At 41.0% G+C, this 17,650-nt stretch overlaps 1 protein-coding gene across 1 annotated transcript in view; it reads right to left on the bottom strand.

Moving 5' to 3' along the window:
• prkd1 (protein kinase D1) overlaps positions 1 to 14,632 on the bottom strand; it is a 61,897-nt gene extending 47,265 nt beyond the window's left edge. The window contains exon 1 of the mRNA XM_030718949.1: positions 14,532 to 14,632. The gene's annotated coding sequence lies outside the window, so the exon portion shown is untranslated. The remainder of the gene's footprint in view (positions 1 to 14,531) is intronic.
• Positions 14,633 to 17,650: the final 3,018 nt, after the last annotated feature.

The raw sequence follows: 17,650 nt of genomic DNA, 5'->3' as shown, positions 1-17,650 counted from the left end.
AATTATGAGTTCAGTATAAGACTGCTCTAAATGCTCTTTTTTTTCTACTCTTGGATCTGCATGATGTCAAAAATTGAAGATTTCTATATCAAGGAAAGGGTTTTTTTTTTTTGGTGTGAGTGGATGATATGAAGCTCTACAGCCTGACCTGACCTCCTAATACTGGAGCTCCTCCCTACTTCTCTTTCTGGCTCCTTCGTGGTAATAAACCTGTCTGTGTACGCACAATATCAGAAGAGAAGCACAAATACTGTATTTGTGCATTTTTTGTGTCGCTTTGTGTGTGCAGCTGTCATAATTAGGTTTACCACAAAAGAATCAGCAATGGTAGAACTCATGATTCATATTTATATTTTGGAAGTGAAAATAAAGTCTCACAATTGAAGAACAAAGACCTGCTCCTCTCAGAGGCACTATTGCCCCACTAAGTAACGTTAGTGTTTCTTTCTTTCTTTCTTTCTTTGTTGTCTTTTCTAAATAAATCCTGTGCTTGGGACCAATGCATTTATTAAAAATACTGGTGGAAGTGAGTCCCCTGTATACCCCCGAAATTTCCCATTTGAGTACAGAGAACTCATTGTCATGTCCACAAAAGAGTCTGAAATGGACATCAGCAATACTCAGGCACTGGTGTTTAAATGAGGCTCAATTTATAGACTGTGTCAAAACAATCTCCCCGCACCATTACAGCAGCAGCAGCAGCAGCAGCAGCGGTCTGAATTAATGCAAAAAAATAAAGATAAAAAAATAGCTGTTTCTGTCTCCATAGCTGGTGGATTTCAAGGACAGCTGGAGGAGAAAGAAGGATGAGGAGAGGAAATAGTGAGAAAAGAAGCCGAAAATGAGGTACAAAAAATAGGAACATAATACAACAAAAAAAGTGGAGACGCTTTATCATACTGCCCTTCACCTGCCTTTCGATCAGCACGCTCACATCATTATGTGTGTGTGGTGTCACCATAGCAGCGGTGTCGCTCTTGTTGTCATGGCAACAGGAATTCAGGGCCGATTCCTTTCCATCTCCTTCGTCTCTCTTTATCCAACTCAGTCCAGTTCAAGACTTCCTGTACTGAACATACTGTTGAATTACCGCATTGTGGAGACTGGAGAACTGACTCACTGTTCTCTGAATGTCCTGTTGCCCAGCATATATCTCTGAAGCAAAATGAATTTTCTTATCAAAGTGAGAGCACCTCACAAATACAGAAAAGGTCCTGATGTCACTTCCTCTATATGTTCCCTTGTGATTTTCCCCACATTCTTAAAACATTCTTAAAGTTTTCTAAGATACCTCTTTATCCTTCCAGACCCCAAACTATACTCTCTATTATTGTTCTAATTTGCCATTTATTCCTTATTATGCTTATCAATTTCTGTTCCATTTTTATCACTGCTATTAAGAACACTTATTTATTGGGGTATTTGGGGTATGTATTTTGAGTACCACTCACTATTAGTGTGGGTACAGGCACTCTGACAGTAAAGGACACATTCACAGATTCTGAAATAGATTGTGGTGTTTGTAAAACTACTATTTGTACATTATGTTCAAGTAGAAAAAATGCACATTTGACAGTGGATTAAGCATAGCACAGAAGCTGCATTTTGTATAAAAGAACTAATGCATTTAGTGTTTTGATTTTATATGATATGGGCTCACCACCTGCAGGAGGCATCTTTGGGGCCGGGTGAAGTGTGTGTCAGATGACTGTCAAGGGTGGAGGCTGGCTATTGGGACATGCATCATCACCTCTCCGGTGGGGACGAGCCTCAGTTGGTGCATGAGGTTGAGCAATACCGGCTAGATATAGTCGGGCTTAGCTCAATGCACGGCAGAACCAGATGGTGGACAACGAAGGTAAAGGTAGCTGTCAAGCTGAAAAAGGAGTCCTATCAGCTTGTTTAGCTTGTGGGACTCCGGAGGCATCTGAGAGGTACTGGCAGGCCAAGCAGAGTGCAACTCTGGCAGTAGCTGAAGCAAAAACACGGGTGTGGGAGGAGTTGAATGAATTAGACTTTCAGTCGGCCTTGAAGCGATTCTGGCAAAGAGTATTCTACTCACATGGTGTATAGTGCAGGTGTGGCGCTTCTGACTTCAGATGAGGATATATTCGGGCAGTGGAAGGAATACTGAGGATCTCCTCAAGCCCACTGACATACCCTCTGTACAGGAAGCAGAATCTGGGGACAAGGGGGGTGACTCGCCCATCACTTGGGGTGAGGCCACTGACCTATGACCTGACGTGCACCTCTCAAGAAATGTAACTACACAGGTCAACGCAGCCCCCAAGGAATGTGATTACGGCGTAGGGTTCAGAGGGGATTTCTGGTTACGTGCAGTAGCCCTGCAGAGACCTGATGCAGAAGCATAATCCAGGCCTTAGAGATAGGGTGAGAAGTTTAGTCATTCAGGAGGGACTCAGAGTAGAGGAGCCCCCTAATCCTAAGCCAGCTGAAGGTGGTTTGGGCATCTGATCAGGATGCCTTCTGGGTGCCTCCTGCGCAAGGTGTTCTAGGCATGTCCTACTGGGAGGAGGCCCTGGGGTAGGCCCAGGACACGCTGGAGAGGTTGCATCTTTTGGCTGACCTGAGAATGTCTCAATGCCCTGGAGCAGATGGCTGGGGAGAGGACTGTCTGGATTTCTCTGCTTAGGCTGCTGCCTCAGATAAGCAGTAGAAAATGGATGGATGCATAGATTTAATCAGATAAAAATGAATTGTTTTGTGATGAAATAACAAACAAAAACTATGGTATTTTCTTGTAGAAGGTAACATTAAAACATTTATTTTGCTCTAGAAGAATTTCTCTGTGATCTTGAAGGTATTAGGCTTGTATCAGCCTAAAATGTGGAAAATATTAATCTGTATTACATCATTACTATCAGCTTATTATCCCCTTGATGTCACCATATTGCAATTTTTAATTCAAATATTGTATAGATATTACACTGGTCCAAGGTTATTATACTGTTACCAAGATAATATTTTACTATTACTAAACAGACTTGCCTCAGCGGTGCATTTAGAGCTTCGCCCATTAGTACCCTTTGTTTCTGAACCCTTAATAGGCTGTTATCAAAACTTCCATCTAATATTGCTGTACCATTTTTAATGCCAAGTTATTACTTTGTAATTACATGGTATTTGCTTAATTATTGCATCTTTATTATCAGTTCCTCCAATATTGAAATCTTTTTACTAAAACTGTAATATGAAGTGTAATAACAAAGTACAAAAATATTATTCATTCTAACAGCATGTCATTATTTCACTAGATCACACAGCTAAACTGTCACTTTTAAACAAACATTTCTAATTTATTTATTTATTTTTGATTAGTTAATGTGTTCTATATCACTCAAAGAAACTTATGGTGACAAAAAAAAAAGTCCATAACTGTCCTTAAGTAGTTCTGTAATTCTGTAAAGTGACTGTATGGCATAACTGATTATATAACATAACTAAACAAAACATGCTTTAATTCTATAAAATTCACAATGTCCTGGGATATTTTTTTTTTTAAAAAGATGCATTGTAATAACGAGCGAAAGAAACTGAGATGAAAATGCAAGTTTTACTTTTTTTTTAAGGCACCATCTTATAAAAACATGACTTTTCCTTGTAACTAAAAGTAAAAACTGCTGTTCTCTCAGCATATATTGTTTTGTCCTTTTAGGCCTTGATTAAATGGCTCACCTTTCATGCTTGCATGATTCTTAAATGGCATTTTCTTTTTTTTTTGCATTTTTTAAATTTATTTCATGTTTTTCTAAGTTTAGTTTTGTATTTTATTGTATCCTGAAATGTATCAGTATCTTTACCACTATGTGCACAGTCAGTCGCTTACAAGGCACTTTGAATAATTCAAGTTGTATTCCCTGACTTTTTTTTTTTTGATGAGTGATTTGTCCCTGTGGTGTATCAGCTCTTGTCAGTTCATTTTCTTGAGAATGAGACGATGAGAAGATTCAGAATGGAATGCTACAATGTTTTCTTAGCCATTAACCATGTTAATGGCTAATGGCAGACTTAAACAGTTTAGTCCAGCATGTACTAAATTAAAATAGTGCAGACACTCTGATGTATCTCATCACAAAAAGCACAGGGATGATCGTGACATTAAGTTTCTAAGGGCCTGCTGTCACTGAGCCATCACTAATATTATTTAGTTCATCTGTGGTGGTGCTGGTAGGAAACAAGTGTGCTGCGAAATGAGTCCATTGAGCCTGATACTGGATTTTTAACATGAACACAGCAGTCCACCCTTATAACATAATGAGGGTAAGAGTGGGCTGTCACTGTGAAGACAGGACATGCAGCATGATCTACTTTTTAGATGTGTGTGTACTTGTTTTAGTTGTAAGAACCTGAATCTGTATAGGGGGCTCAACTTCAAAGCAAGCACCCACTGTGGATAATGTGCCTAGACACAATCGGGCGTTTATAAAAATTAAAGTCCCTGTAAAAGTGAATAAAAGGTGCACTCAGCTCCTTAAAAGGCAACGAAGACTGCTGTCCTCACATCAATATCATTTCAAGTTCAACTTCTAAGTTAACAGTCAAAATAAAATGTAAGAAACCATTATTAGTTAGGGATAAGAAAGAAAGAAGAAAGAAAGAAAGAAAGAAAGAAAGAAAGAAAGAAAGAAAGAAAGAAGAAAGAAAGAAAGAAAGAAAGAAAGAAGAAAAGAAAGAAAGAAAGATGACAAGAAGGAGGAATAAAGAGGCATGAATGGATTAAAAAAATGAGATGAAAGAGAGAGCAAGAGGGAGGACAATGGGATGGACAGAAAACACACACATCTGTTCATCTTCTGCCTCATTCAAAGAGTGTGTGTGTTTCATAATGGCCCTCAGAAGGACACTTCACAGCTGCAATCATCATCAGTTGCCAGGCAACAAGGAGAAATCACTACTGACAGAAACACAGCACACCCAGCTTCACTATTATTGTTACAGAGTGGCAGAGGTGTGTGTGTGTGTGTGTGTCGGGGGTGGGGGGGTGGGGGTGTTGCATGGCAAGAAAACCACACAAAATCACTTTTAAGCTGTGCAGACTGTGGAGCTGTTCTGAAGCTAATATGAAAACTTATGTCATCAACACACTGCCCAGTTTAGGAATGTTTCACCTTAGCCCTCACATGGCACTGCAGTGATCAGGTGTTCCACTTCATTTGGTACTTTCCCATTTATTGAGATGATATCCCACATTTTGTTTGCTTTACAAAAGCCTGCACTGCAGGACATGCACTGTTCTTAATCCTGGCTTTAACCCAGTGGATATGAAGAAAACAAGGCCGTGTGCAGGTTAAACTGTCTTTTACTGCCAGTGCTTTGGCCAGTGAGGAAAAAGCTACCAAAAAGTCACAAAGAAAAAAAATAGCAACAATAAATACTGAGAAGCAATTCTCAAAGAAGCAATTCTCAAAGAGCTTTTTGCCCTTTTTGTCTATTTTTCCAGTGTTACACAAGAAAAATACAACATGAAGTATGTTTGATACACATAGTTGGTTCAAAATTGTTACAATTGTCAGGTGTGGCTCAAAAGACGTGCACATCTATGGATGCATCCCCACTGAAACCCAAAGATGATGAACCAGACAAAACAGCAGCTGAAATATCATTTACCAGCAGTTTTTGATTATTGGGATCAAAAAATGAATTGTAATACTGTAAGAAGGCAATCCCATGGGACCAGGGGAGAAAAAAAAAGCTGCTTAATTTCACCATTTATTGTATTTACTTAGCAAGATAGTTGGAAAAGATGTATTCAAAAAATATATGTTTCATTTGCAACATTCACTGTCAGTGTGGTAAGCTGTACAGACTATAGTGAGTTTTTGCTTTTAGGTTAGAAATGGTGTTGCTAGCTATGTAAATATAGCTTTGATTCATGTGTCTCTGCAATTAGTGCTAAATATCCATTAAAGTTAATGAATTAGGTTAATGAGGAACATGTTACATTTCAAAAAAAATCAACACTTTATTAATGGATTGCCTTAGTTTTGAAACCTATTGAATTTTTCTGTCTTCTGCAGGTTCCCTCAGAGACCGCACTGAGCCCACCAACGAGCTGTGTGAGGAGCCCTTCAAACTAACATCATTCTCAGATAACTGAACCAGAGCGCATGAACCTGACATCAGATTTGCAACCTGACCCTAACTCTACCCTGAGTATTGCTGATGTCACCTGGTATAAGTTGAGTGCTCCAAAAACACCCATTCAGCAACTTTAAAATGGAGAAAAGCAATCTTACAATCAAAACGACCCCCCTATGAGCAGCATTTGGTGACAGTGGGAAGGAAAAACTCCCTTTTAACAGGAAGAAACCTCCAGCAGAACCAGGCTCAGGGAGGGGCAGCCATCTGCCACAACCGGTTGGGGCTGAGGGGAGCGAGACAGGACAAAAGACATGCTGTGGAAGAGAGCCAGAGATTAATAATAACTAATCGTTAAATACAGAGTGAAGTACAAACAGAGTAAAAAGAGGTGAATAAGAAGAAACACTCAGTGCATCATGGGAACCCCCAGTACTATTAAAGACTAGCGTTGGGGTAAAAAATAAAGCAATGTATTCTACATTACCCGCTACTTTTTTAAAAAGTAATGCAATAAATCAATTAAATACTTGCAAAAGGAAGTAATTTGTTATCCTACTCGTTACCTTACTTTCATATTACTTTGTAAGATAAACTGAAACACATAACCAGTTACAGCTCTACACACCAACACCAAAGCAATTGGCACAGTGACTGCACTAAGCATGTGCAGGTAGAAATGGAAGCTACAACGCCACAAGCCTGACTGCTCATCACTGCTTTTGCTACCTGCTGATGTGGATCAGGCTCTGGCAGCTGGGCTGGAGCCGGCATACGCTCAGCTATCACATCACTCTGGGTTCTTGGCTAGATTTGTGTTTGCAAAGAGTCAAAGTTGTTTTAGCAGCACAATGCAGCTGTTTCTGTCCTGGAGGCAGTTTGTACTTCAGCAATAAACTCTTGTCCTTTTATGCAATAAAAATAAAACCATTATCTCTACTCCTGAAAAACTGTAGACTGCTCCGCCCTTTTCCTCCTCCCTCCACAGGAACTTAAATAACTGAATATAGTGCAAATGTGCAGGAAGAAAAAAAGCATGTTTGTATATTGGGTTTTTTTCCCCCCCTTTCTATCCGCCTGTCATGCGGAAAACTGAAGAACCTTTGTTTTAACTGTAATGTAATTACTGAATTTAGCACAGTAACCTGTTACATTTGAAGTAATGTGATTACAGTAACACGTTAACTTGTTACTTTGAAACACGTTTCACTCAACACGGCTAACGGCCCAGTGACATCTCTACCCCGTCCTTTTAGTAAAACCATTCATAAAACAAATAAATCAGTGAACCTTAATTGCAGGAATATTGATATTGAAGGGCTTGATGTCTCACAGTGTAGCTTTTTGGAGTGGATGTTGGTTTGACTTGAATTTTGAGAAAGAGAAAAACCAATAAACTCCAGCAACATCATTGTTATTTGTGGAAATGAGAGAGAGAAAAAAAACAAGCCTGCATTCATAAACTCCTCTGAGATTTCTCTCTGCTTGCCTATGTGAGAAATAGGACATCTATCACATTCATAAGGACATTGACACTGTCTGTGTGTGTGTCAGTGTGGTTTAATTATGAGTGCTCGGTAACAGCTTTTCAGTTCAATTCAGTTCATAAACCAAAAGCCAGGAAAACAGAAAAACCCCTGCAGAGCGAGTGAACAAAGGCAGAATTAATCATGTTTCCAACGAGAAACAAGCCACAGAATGAGTCACCACACTAACACTCCTTTCCAGACTCACATACTGTAAGCTTTACACATAGAGGGAAAAACTGCTAAACACACTGCATGCCATCAGAGAAATGTTGTGTGTTCATGTGTTAGTCTGTTCTGCAGTAAAGGCTTGCAGCTGCACCTCAAATCTCCTGTTAAAAGAAACGGATGAAGAACACTGTACTGAATGTCTGAAACCACGTTTGAGAGGATGGATGCATCTGAGTGCATTATTTGGACATCTGAAACAGCTGGTTTAAAATGGTTTGTTTGTCAGTGACATAGAAATTTTCCAAGAGGTGAAAGTTCTTTGGGTATATTGGATTTTGTTGTTTGGTCTGTTGGTGGAAACATCTCGTGAAAAACTCCATCCTGATTTTGTCACATAACATAATGTTTGTGATTTATTAAACCAGTCAGCATTACTGAGCACTGCAAGCATCACCGTGGGAGCTCCTGGACCAGGAATTCATCTAGTATACATAAGTGGACCAAGTTTCTCAAAAGGGTCCTGTTTCTGAGGCAAACTATACTGTAAAACAAGTAGACTGGTGAAGGTGTGAGAAGTGACATGGCAACAATATCCCCCTTCCTACTATGCAATGAACCCTTAAAATCTGTAATCACGTATCTTCCTGCTTTCCTGGTGTTTGGCTGCTATTCTATTCTTTACATCACTTCTACTTCCCCACGCTTTCAAACTCAATGCTGACATCATTACTCTAGGCCAATCATTTTCTTGCTCACCTTCTCCGAGCCAATCAGCCTCCATTCTACCTGCTTTCAATCACAATGCTCTTCTGTCATTCTGCATTTCAGACTGTCATTTGTGCAATGGTGTCTACTTTTGTTTCATTTCTCGTGCTATCACTTACCTTTTAATCATGTCTGATTCTGCTAGTCACATGCTCGAAGCTATCCCTCATCAAGAATAGTCATCAAACTCCTAGCCTGTGTCCCATTCTATGAGAAGGAGCTCCCCCATTGCATCCCGTCAACAGTACTCCTCTCTGCACCTTCTTGCTGAAAGTAACAACAATCCAGCACCCATGCAGAGCAATTGTGAGTGCTGTGAGTGTGAGTGCAGACATGACTCAGTCCGGGCTGCAAGTCAGTCCAGCTCCTCAACAAGTCCCCATTCCTGCTGTCTCCGCTCCTTCTAAAACAATCAGTCCTAGGTGCAAGAGAACCAGGAAGTCTGCTGGATCAGATTCGCTTCCTCAGGAAAAGCGTAAAGCTCCATGAAACCTGGGTTCTCCTCACCCGTCTTACCAGCAACATGGATGTGGTGGAGTCACTCCAGGCTGTTATGTCTACTCTACAATCCATTGATGCTCCCCTGCAAGTGGTGGAGAACCCAAACTGCACAGTCAACTTTGATCTCTCCCACTGAGCCTGCTATGCTTCCTGGGCCTTCTGTCACTGCCTTTGCCGCCCTATCCTAAAAGCAGTTTACTCTGGCATCCCTCTCTCATTCCTCAGGCTGCCGATGTCTCTCCAACATTAATTTAATTTGTATCCTGTTGTCATCCATCAAATGTGATAAGAAGGTTGCTTCTAATACTAACTTAGCAGATGTTCTCAAGTCATCCGATCCACTCCTGTCTTGAGATCGGTCAATCACTGTGTTTCTGGTCACCTTTGGCATTTATTGAGACATCATTTGCTCAATTTATCCAGAGCGCAGGCAAGAGTTATGTGCTTATTTAGCACTGAGAGGGGATCTCAATCTCAAATTAAAAAAAGTTTTATCAGTACCGCGGAGCTCTCTCCAGTAAATCTGCCCTCTGCATTTCTCAATTCAACACTCATTAATTGGTCAGTTCTAGACACTGAACTGCTCATCCTGTAAGTAGGAGGCCAGTATGCTATCACCTGTTCCACCTGATATGCCTTAGACTGCCTTTTGAATCTTCAGCTCCGATCAGTAAGCTAATTTGCTATAACTTTAATGAAAATGTTTTCACTTACCCCCGCTGTAACTTCCTCCACATATGCAGTGACTGCAGAGAGGTGCATCCTAAAACTCCTGTTATTGTGCATGTCTTGGCAAATCAGCTGGCTCATCATCCTGTGTTTGTGGATCATTTATTAACTGGTCTGTCCCAACGATTTGGTGTTGTTTCTCCTTTAAACAGATCATTGGCCTGCAAAAACCTACAGCCAGCAATGAAATAGCAAGTTCTGGCGTCTCAGCTCCTGAGTGAGAAAAAGGTTATTTTATAGGTCCTTTCACATCATCTCCTTTCCAGCTGTTCTGAACAAGCATCACAACTCACAAATACTCAGAATACTCTGCTCCGCCTTCAAGTCCAGTTTCTAGCATCAACTGCATGATTGTATAACTGTATGAAGCCATTTTCACTTCACTACACCTCTGTCGATGATGCCATTGGGGTGATTAAGTTAGCTGGCCCTGGTCCATATCTCTGAAAATACCACATCACTGACACATTCAAAATCATCCCCATTCAGCCATCTCAGTGGCATCTTTTCAGCATCAAGTGGGATTCAAATTTTTTCTCTGCAGTTAGATTAACATTGAGGTGTAAAAGCAGTCCAGTCATTTTCAACTTAGTCTCTGAAGCTCTCTGCTGGATTCTGCTGAATAAAGTTAAGCTCCCAGCTGTCCTTCACCTCTTGGATGATTTTCTTCTTGTTGATCCTCCACTCAAGAATTCCGGCTCATCTTTCTCCAAATTAAAATCCTTGTTCTGTCATTTAGATATCCCCCTTTCTCTCGGTCCTTCTATTAGCTTAGAGTTTTTAGGCATAACTCTCGATAGCTGCGTTATGAAAGCATTGCAAAAATGCAGCGCGTCCATGAAATCCCTCAGTCATTTTTCTCTGTCACTTCTATCACTAAGCACCAGCTGCTATCCCTGCTCGGTCACCTAACTTTTGCTATGGGCATCATCCCCCAAGGCTGCGGCTTCTTCTCTCCCTTTGATGTAGCTTCCTCAGTGCCAGATCTGCTCAGTTCGGTCTCATTAGATGAGGGCTGTCACTTTAAGGTTTAATGTTCTGTTCCTCACTGCTGGATAACTGGAATGGAGTATCTTTTTTCTATGGTGACATTATACTTTCTTCCAACTGTCTCCAGTTCTTCACTGATGCAGAACCATCTATAGGTTTTGGGGGGTATTATCAGGGCATGGTTTGCAGGCAGCTGGTCACCTGAGCTTTGAGTTTTGCTTCAATCTTTTGCCCGTTTTGAAATATATCTAATTGTCCTGGCATGCTACATTTGGGGTCAGAATTGGTGGTGTAAACACATCTGTGTTATCTGACAGTGAAACCACGGTCAGCATCATTCAAAAAGGCCACTCTTCTCCCCCTGTCATAAGGCTTTTCATCAGACACCTCGCTTGGCTCTCTGTCTTTAACAATTTCCTTCTCACCGCTTGTCACGTTCCAGGTCACAAGAACACCTCACCGATTCATTGTCTCGTTTCAACTTTGAGGCTTTGAAGATCCGGCACCAAGACACCTGTCCGAACCCTTCGGTCGGTTCTCTTCTGGCCCCCAACGGCCTTCGATCGTCAGTGCCTGCTCTCTGTCTTCTCGCTTGCGACCTCTGTCAACTTTCAGCCTTATGCAGGCTCTCTGTTCTTGGTACTGGCCTCCGACAGCTCTGGAGCCTTTATCACAGGTTCACTCTTCTTTTTTCTGGCCTCCATGGTCTTCCAGCCTCATCGCACATTCTGTTTTTTTATCTCCTTAACTCTGTCAACCCTCACATCTTTGTTGCAGGCTCATTCCTCTTCTCACCATTATTTGTTTCAGTCCAAGTAATTTCTTTATTCTGTGGGTTATGCTGCCACTAACATTCAGTTTTATATTCTATAGAATCAAAGTTCCCTGCCACAGCAAGATTGCTCTTATGTATTTATTTACTTAATTTTTGGGGGGGCTGTCCTAATTCTATCACCATTGGGATCCTGTTCTGCTATCATGGGTTATGGGAGTCTAATCCCCAAATAGCTTAATTGAATTTCGTATCTCAATAAATCATGTTCAATTCTTCCAAATGATCTCTCCTTATTGAAATGAAGCTCATGTGTAAGATCTGCTTTCCCGGATGTTCGGCTGCTAGTCCATTCTTTACATCACTTCCACTTTCCCACGCTGTCAAACTCAATGCTGACATCACTGCTCTAGTCCAATCATTTTCTTGCCCGCCTTCTCAGAGCCAATCAGCCTCCATTGTGCCTTTCAAACTTTCATTTGTGCAACCTGGCTCCTCCCCATCTCTGTCCCAGACTCTTTTTACCCCGGTCACTCAGAGCCCCATCCAAGCCTCCATCGTCATCTTCACCACCACTAGTGTCTGGACTCTGTGTCTTGCACAGTTCTTCCTAATGATCTCTCCTCCCTGAATTATAATAGTGAGTGGTATTAGATTTTGAGCACGAGAGTTGAACTATATGTTTTTGATTATCAAAATTTGAGTGGCGTCTTTATTGTTACCTTGCCAGAACTCTGGCTCTAAAACATGGCTGGAGACTCTCTGGTTTTTATTTAATTAACGTTCCTCAGAGTTGGAACATTAACAAGGCTTTACAAATGGCAGTGAGCATTTTTTGGCTGCACTATTCCACATGGGCACACTGATATTTAACCGATGTGTGCTGGGCTAAACGTCTCCAGATGTTTTTGGTTGAAAAACAGTAGCAATCACTTAACTACTACTTTAAAGAGCCTGGCCTATGAGAATGTTTTGACACCATTAAAACACCAGCAGGTGAAGGGATAACATATCACCTCTTTACAATGCAATGTTCTGCTGGGAAAAGTTTAAGTGGGCAGGTCCAATAAAATTAGTGCATACAGTAATAACATTAAAAAGAAATACGTGTATTTTTCTTTGATATTTCTTATACATGTTGATTGTATCAGTTTTTCCACATTCATTGAGTTAAGTAGCACTTTCTAAGTATGCACTCGTGTATATTACATACAACTTAGACATTAGTGAATCTCTAAAAGTTTCAAAACCATCACATATAGGACATTTTAAAACTAAACAGCACTATTTTTTTTTTTACTTCTCTCTGACTCAAACAACTTGTCAAGATCTAGAAATACGTGTAATTTTATATACATTTTCAGTTCCTCATAGTAATGCTGGTGGTCATGGTCTGGGCAGGCTGGGTGTTTCTTTTTCTTCTCCTATGACTTGTTTTTTTAGTTCTTTTTCTCCATACAGGCGGAGTGGTGGGAAGATGCTTCCCTGATGTTCCCCTTGAGCATGGCCCTCTCTCTGCCTTCCACACCTGTTCTGAATCACCTCATCATCCAGGGTATTTAGTGACTTGAAGATCTCTGCCAGACTGTTGCACCTCCCACAGTGTTCCCTGCATTCCCAAGGAGTTCCACTCCAGCCCCACTCACCTGCCTGCCCACTCTCCTCCATCACTCATCTGCTTGCTGGATACCTGCCTGCCAACCTGGAACCCGCCACAAGATTCATGTTTCTCTAAACACAAGACTCTTCAGACTCTTGGCCAGGAATATCACCCTCACTCCTCTTCTGCAGAATCTCCACCTGTGTTCTGATAACCAGTTTCCCTTCCAAGTCACTTTCCACTCCCCAAAACTATCCGGCAACGTGATCAATAAACCTTTGAGAACTGTCGTCTCTGAGTTGAATCTGTCTTTTGAGTCCGAACTCTGTGTAATTATGACAGCTGGCATCACTACGCCAGAATAGCAATGCAATTTATTTAAGAAATTAATTATTGATGACTTCTCTGTAATTTTCACTTTGCAAAGTCATCCAGTGGCTGGTTTGTACACTTTGGTAGGCCCAAGTGGGACCAAGGCAGTATGTTTGACACCCCCAGTAAAAACAGCATTAACCCTTGATTTTAAACCTTCTCCCCATCTCTGGTCTGATGTTTCTTGGCCAGTCCATTCATCCTGACCTCCCCCCTGAAGCAGCTGTATGACACCTGACTTCCTCCTTCATTCTCATCATGATTGCACTGTCTACTAGACGGCGTGGGATTTTCTGATGGTCACACAGCTAATAGTTGACCTAAAATGTAACTATAGAGATTATTGTTAAAACCAGCTGCACAAAACAAATCCTACACCAAAAAAAAACCCGAAATGAAATATCAAGATTATATTTTGACAGTGAAATAAAAGTAGAAAATGTGTAGATCATTAATTCACAAGTGTTTTACTTTTTTTACTTAAGAAAATCAGATCAAAGCCTGCTGAAAAAATTCAAGCTGTTGAATTATGAACTGTAGATCAAATTAGTTTTATATACTAGTGCAGTGTCTGCTGCCTTTAACCAAGGCATAAGCAAAGGCAGATATCACACTCAATGGAGTTTATTTTTTTTTGTTTTTTTTTAATCCTGAAATCTACAGCGGGTCACAGAGGAGTGTGACATCATCTGTGAGATCACAAGACCCCAAAATAAGACACCCACTCACAAATTCAAACTCCTCACTGCACTTCCTTCAGTCCATAACAAAGCACTTTGCAAGTTTGAGGTAGATCAGATGCATAGAACAGGCAGACAGAGACAGATAGAAATTCCTAAATTTATCAGTGAGATGATATCTGTGGGTTATGGTCCAAATTTAATGAACTGCTCCTTTAATGCATTTTAAACCTCAGAAAGATTGATGTCACCACTGTAACCTCTGTACGTTATGAACACTGTCAGGTCTTAGAGGGATTCAGAACTTGGTTTAAACTCTTGGTTACCTTTTGGTCCACGATGGAGCACGCCACCTCCCGGACCTGACTGAGGCTGAGCTCCGCAGCGTCCAGCAGCACGGGCTCCCGGCTCAGACCGATCTGGATGTGAAGGAGATCACACCACCACCTCCTCCTCCTCCTACACCACCACCACCACCTCCCCCGCGCCGGTGTTGGTGTTGTTTGTGCCCCTGAGACGGAGAGGGCTGGGCGCACGGATCAGCGGAGGCGCACTCATATGAGCCTTTTACCACCCGGGTTCTAACCTCTGCCAAGAAACAATTAGGCACGACGACGAGAAATGACTGCACGGGGTGAATGAACAGGGAAATTGACGACAGGTCCAGGTGGAGCAGCCAGAGGAGGGATTTAAACCGTGGAGAGGTGCGGGATGGCTCGACGCACGGAACTCCCAAAGCGTCAGAAAAGTGCAAAAGGACAAAAAGAGTTTCCGTCAGAAAAGACGACTGATTAACTAAAAGAAAACTAACTGAAAAGGGAGAGGGAGCCGCGAGAAGACAAACAGCGGCGGGTGTGAACACAGAAGCAATTAGAAGAGCCATAATGACTACATGACTGGACCAGAGAGCAGCGTGGAAACCGGTGATGCGGGTGACAGAGCCACGGACGTCAACAGTGGCTGGAGAGGAGGAGGAGGGGAGTAAAGGAAAGGAGAGGAGAGAGGGAAATGTCCTATACTGAGGGATGATGGATGAGTGACGGATGGAGAGGTTTAGGCTTCAGAAGCTGATGTAACTGTCTTAAAAGAGTGCGCTGTGTTCCTATATGTAAATCCAGATCTTTGTAGATTTTTATCCAAATCCAAATGATCCATCGGTGATTTTCATCTGCTTTCCCAGTAATTAGTACCCGATTTATTTTTAGCTGCTTAATAATACTATCTTTGCTTTAATAATTATTTTAATATTTTTATTTTTGTATATGCATAGGCTAAAACTAGTGACACAGGTAAATTACCTTTGAGATGTCAGTGGCAAGGATTATTTTAATATGGACATATTGAAAAAATGGGGGGCGTAGATTATCCACTTCAAAACTTAAAATGAGAAATGTATATGCTCTGGATTGCTGCACACATCTTTGATTTGCTCAATAATTCATACACATCTAATCATTAGTTTTCTCACTGTATTAGAGACAACCTACTAAAGTCTTGGAAGGGGGCATTGATCCAGCATTTGAACATCTTGTGTCCATTTGACTTTAGTAAAGTGCTTTACAGTGTGGAGGCAGCATCACACAGGTTGCAACCATCCCCACGTTGGTTTCCCCCCATTTTAGGTGTTTTAGTTCAGGTAAGGGTCGGGCCATTGGGTTATTGTTTGGTGTTGCCATTTTATTGCAGACCCATTAATACCCAGTTATGTTTAGATGGCTTTTTCCCATTAGTGGATTAATCGTGTAAATTTTTAATGTGGCTGAAAACATGGGTCAAGCAGTTGACTCGGGGTCAGAGTGTTTATGCAGATGCTTTTCTGGTTTGCAGTGCATAAAAAAACAGAGTGGGCTTGGGTCGGGTTCATTTGACGTGGTGGCTGTAGCAGCACTGGAATTTGCAATAAAGTTAATCTGTTTTTATGTTAACAGAATTTTGTGTAAGTCTTGTCACTGATTTTTATTTTTATTTTTTTATTCATGACTGCAAGAACCTTTATTTGTTAATCCAAAACTAGTGGAATAAAACATGAAAAAAAATGACGTACAAAATTATATTTCATGTTAATGGCAGCCAGTCTGCAGAGACTGAAGAGAATGAATGATGAAACAATTTAAAAATGGACTTGGTGATAAACAAAGGAAGGAAGGACAACTTGCTTGCAGTGTGTGTTTCTTCACAGATCATGTTTTTAAAAACTTGTTTCTAGTCTGTTTTTAGTTTTTGACACAAGATAAATCCAAAAGGCGACAAAGACAACACAAAAGCGGACACAAAGAACCTGACAGACGGAGAGGTGAACTGACAACTTTGAGCCGATTGGTGATAATTCATTCTCAGCAGTCATGCTAGCTTGCTAGCTAACTAACAGCCTGAGCTTTTTGTCAGGCATTAACATCACGTGTTTTGGCATCTGGTGGTTATCCATGCTAAATTGTTTTAAATTTGGAGAAAAAAATGTATAATGATTTCTGGCAAGTGTGCAAATTCTTTCATTTCATTTGCGACACCACTACGCTGCAGAAATGTATGCACTATGCAAATAAATACTTAGGATACTTCCATGTAGAAAGGTTATGTATTCTACTGCAAAGTATTTGAGACAAAGAGAGACAACAAACCACAGAAGAACATGAAAACAGGGTAAAGGACACCTAGAAGTTAAAAAAGCAAAAGTTAATGTCATAGCTGAGCATGACAGTAATGACTGTAGAAACAAAATCATTACTCTTTAGACTCTTTAGCTCTTTACAAAGCCTCTCCTACAATAAGCAAATCTGCCTGCCGCAGGTATGAAACCTGTCTGAAAACATGCCCACTGAACCACTGCTACATCCTGTTAGGAATTGTACTGGAATCTGACTATAGGATGCCTTCATTTTTTGGAGCAAATGCAGGTAGTGATGCTTATGATAGTTCAGCTACTGAATGCTGTTAGTAATTGATCCAGTGGGAATTCTATTGTGATATTTGAAAATAGATATCTCTGTAAGGCAGGGACTGATTGGCTCAAAGAAATAGGCACAAATATGTCTGGATTCAATTTTTATTAACTTGAAGCTCATAGATATATGTAATAAGTTGATGACAGTACACAAACTTGCCTGTGTCTCATGTTGTACAGTGCACCTGTTGCATCTGCAGCGTGATAATGTTCTGGCGGCTCAGTGCAGACTGAGAGTGAAGGGTACTGGTTGCTAGGAGACTCGCGCATATATATACACAAAGACACACTTCAGCCAGCCCTCCTACGCTTCAACCTTGCCTCCATTTAGTCCCATTTATTACCAAAGATGATGCCAGAATTGTGGCATATGGTATGTGTGTACTTGTGTGTCCATCTTTGTGAGGACTGATTTGAGTTTCTGACCATGAGGCGGAGGATATTTTTGGAGAACGAGAACATCCCGGTCCTCACTTGACGACAGAGGTTCAAAAGGCTGGGTGA

This window comes from Archocentrus centrarchus, chromosome 22 (genome assembly GCF_007364275.1).
Source record: "Archocentrus centrarchus isolate MPI-CPG fArcCen1 chromosome 22, fArcCen1, whole genome shotgun sequence".
In the NCBI taxonomy this organism is placed as follows: Eukaryota; Metazoa; Chordata; class Actinopteri; order Cichliformes; family Cichlidae; genus Archocentrus; species Archocentrus centrarchus.
The sequence above is the reverse complement of the archived record's forward strand: the minus strand, read 5'-3'. Positions and strand labels throughout refer to the sequence as shown.